At 43.3% G+C, this 3,756-nt stretch overlaps 1 long non-coding RNA gene across 1 annotated transcript; it reads right to left on the reverse strand.

Moving 5' to 3' along the window:
- Positions 1-268: 268 nt before the first annotated feature.
- Positions 269-2,431, reverse strand: LOC132965543 (uncharacterized). The gene is made up of 3 exons (XR_009670071.1): positions 2,333-2,431; positions 994-1,177; positions 269-325 (listed from the first exon to the last, which is right to left on the reverse strand). It is a non-coding gene; the product is annotated as an uncharacterized LOC132965543 (long non-coding RNA).
- Positions 2,432-3,756: the final 1,325 nt, after the last annotated feature.

Genomic DNA, 3,756 nt, shown 5'->3' on the forward strand with positions numbered 1-3,756 from the left:
TACATTACTACTTAGGCTGTCATAAGAGAAACACTGGACAATAATACATACTAATATAAAAGGATTCAGCAGTGGTTTAGGTGGCAGGCATACACCCCCAACACTAAGAAATAAGAAAATACAGGCGGAAGGCAGGCTCTCTGTGGACACACACACTGTCACACAGGAATGAATGAGTAGGACCATTTTTGGAGAATTTTCTGCTATTTCAATAAAGAAATTCTTGTTCAACAGGTCTTTAAGTAGCATTTTATAAACTGGCCCCTACCTGAGGTCTGTCGCTTTCTTCGACAATCGGCTGGCTAACATCAGGTGCCAATTGCTGCTGGAAAAGGAAAAAAAAAATGTTACATTCATCTATGTATAATGTTAAGACACCAGTCTGTCAGTCTGTCAGTACTTTTGGGGTCGTTCTAAACTCACACACACACACGCTACTCATACCTAATTGGGGACATTCATCTTTGTATAATGTTAAGACACCAGTCTGTCAGTCTGTCAGTACTTTTGGGGTCGTTCTAAACTCACACACACACACGGTACTCATACCTAATTGGGGACATTCATCTATGTATAATGTTAAAACACCAGTCTGTCAGTCTATCAGTACTTTTGGGGTCGTTCTAAACACACACACACACACGGTACTCATACCTAATTGGGGACATTCATCTATGTATAATGTTAAAACACCAGTATGTAAGTCTGTCAGTACTTTTGGGGTCGTTCTAAACACACACACACACGGTACTCATACCTAATTGGGGACATTCATCTATATATAATGTTAAAACACCAGTATGTAAGTCTGTCAGTACTTTAGGAGACATTCCAAACACAGATCATTGTCCTTACAGTACATTACTACTTAGGCTGTCATAAGAGAAACACTGGACAATAATACATACTCTGAAACCCACTGAGTACTACACTGAGAACAAATACCTTACAATCTCTAAGAGATTAAGTAGTATTTTATAAACTGGCCCCTACCTGAGGTCTGTCCCTGACATCAGGTGTCAGCTGCTCGCTGACATCAGGTGCCATTTTCTGCTGGAAAAGGAAACCGGAAAAAAATTAAAACAATCATGATATAGGTCAAATCTCAAGACACAATGAGATCAGTTTCATCTGAAAATGACCAAAACAACTATTATCAACATTAAACAAATTGTACCTGTCTGCGCCAAGGCCAGTCTGAATCCCCGTAATTGTAAGTTATTTCTTCACCTGGGGCGATGTCTCTTAGGGCAAACAGGCAAAGATGTGGCATCCCACCAACATCAATAGCTTTTATCCTACAGTTAGGCTTGATGTGGTCATCATTCACAAGCCTTCCCAGTGACTTGTCTTCAACAGATGCATCAAGACTTAAGGAAAAGAATATTGATGTTAAGAGTAGAAGTTACCTACTTTGTTTGGCTACAGTGTTAAGAAGGGCACGTTTTATTTGAAAGCTGAGCAAACAATTGAGGTAGCTTGCAGCAATATACATTTACAGGGTACTACCGGGGTGGTGAGTCTCTTGCATGGTTTGTTAGAAATTGGGATATCCTTAGGTTAACAGGCCATTCAAAGCTCATTTCCTAAAACTATTGTAATGTATTACACCTGCCAACAAAAGCATATTTATTATAACTTACCACCAACATCCCCCTTTCCATTTGAAGTCAAACAGGAATACTGCTTCTGTGTCATTGTAGTTCTTCGTAAGAAGACCATCCTGTTTGAAAAGTTTACCACGGTATTCAAGCACAAAATCTCCTTTGTTGAAAACCTCCACAGCAAGCACACCTCGACCTTTAAAGTAAGAAAAAACACCAATTACTATTTTTTATCCACTAGCACAGTCTACCATCTTTCAAATTGGAGCCTAATATTTTGCAAGCTAAGGCAAAGCTGTGCAACAGTAGTGTAACATAAAAATACCCTATCAGAGATGGGGACTTGAGTTTCAGACTTGGACTTGAGTAGCACTTAAACTTGTACGCCATAACATTTGAGATACATTGTTTCTAGCGGCCTCTTTGACAGTAAGATGTAATTGCAGGCGAGCCTGTTCTTTCAGAGCCCTCCATCTTGTCACGTTCATGGTCAATATGTGTTGACTTTTTTTTTTTTCTCTTTTGTAAACTTTATTGAAACACATTCACCTCTCTACTTCCAGTCCATCCCCTATGTCTATATGTTACCCTCTTAAATCCATACACACACACATGTTCCTATTACACTTCTGCCCTTACTACAAGCCTGACTCAGAAGTTGGAAGTTCCCAATTTCCGTTTACAAATGAACGCAGCATAACCGTTAGTGACGATCTCGGCCGACAGACCAACCGCTGTCAGTAGCGTCACTAACATGGCGGCCTATTTACATCTAGCCCGGGAATGTCGCCACAGACACAGATATTGAAATACTCGGCAAAAAGGCAAGTAGAATTGCTTTCATTAGTGGGTCATATGATCAATCACCATTGTTTTAACTCACTCTTTGATAGATAGTAACTTAAAAGGCAATTAAATAGATTAAAATCTTACAGAGTATAACTTTAAATTGCACACAAATGTGACTTGAGACTCGACTCAGACTTGAGATTTGGGACTTGTGCACAATCTTTTTATTTTTGTACTTTTTGGCGCATTAACATCACAAGCAGAATGTCATTCCCTCTGGTGCGCGAGCAGCCACACTCCACAGGTGACACCATGGTGAGCACATCACCTGCTGCTGCAGTTTTATTACCATTTGTCATATCGCCTGGCTTTAATTACAACTACAAGGACAGGATTGAGGCCAAGATGGGACAGAACAACTCAAAGGAGGTGTGGAATGGCATGAAGCAGATGACGGGCTGCAGCAGGCCGGAACCCAGAATTAAAGGAGACCCAGTATTTGCTGCTGAGCTGAACCTATTTTTCAATAGGTTTGACACATCACCCGACCCAGTGAGCTCAAATAATGGGTCTAGGTCTCCCCCCACCATCTCAGCCCCCATTCACACCTATGCTGGAGACTCTGCTCTTCCTCCCATCAAGGTCCTGACCACCTCCCCCCCCTTTCTCAGCTCCTCATCAGCAGCTTCAAAGGACAGCCCCCCCTCACCTTCCAGCTCCCTCCCTTCAGGTACCTGCATGACAATAGACAGTCTCCACACCCCTCCCCCGCTCACTGTCCCACTCTCACTCTTACTACCAGCCAGGTACAAAGAGAACTCTCCAGACTCCACATCAGAAAAGCCAGTGGACCAGACAACATCAGTCCCAGGATCCTCAAGGTGTGTGCTGGGCAGCTTGCAGGAGTCTTTCAGCACCTCTTCAACCTCTCCCTGAGGCTGATGAAGGTGCCTGACCTGTGGAAGACCTCCTGCATCGTCCCAGTTCCAAAGAAAGGTCGTCCCAGCGCTCTCAATGACTACAGACCTGTGGCACTCACGTCACATGTCATGAAGACATTTGAGAGGCTGGTTCTCCAGCACCTGAGGACCCTGCTCACTGCTTTCTAGGATCCGTTGCAGTTTGCATATCAGAGGCACATTGGTGTGGAGGATGCTATCATCTTCCTGACACACAAAGCCCTGTCACACCTGGAGACGAAGGGAAGCACTGTGAGAGTCATGTTCTTTGACTTCTCCAGTGCTTTCAATACCATCCAGCCCTGCCTCCTGAGGGACAAACTGCTGGATATGCAGCTGCACCCTGACACCACAGCTTGGATTTTTAACTACCTCACAGGCCGGCCACAGTATGTAAGAGTCGA

Source organism: Labrus mixtus, unplaced genomic scaffold, assembly GCF_963584025.1.
Source record: "Labrus mixtus unplaced genomic scaffold, fLabMix1.1 SCAFFOLD_246, whole genome shotgun sequence".
NCBI lineage: Eukaryota > Metazoa > Chordata > Actinopteri > Labriformes > Labridae > Labrus > Labrus mixtus.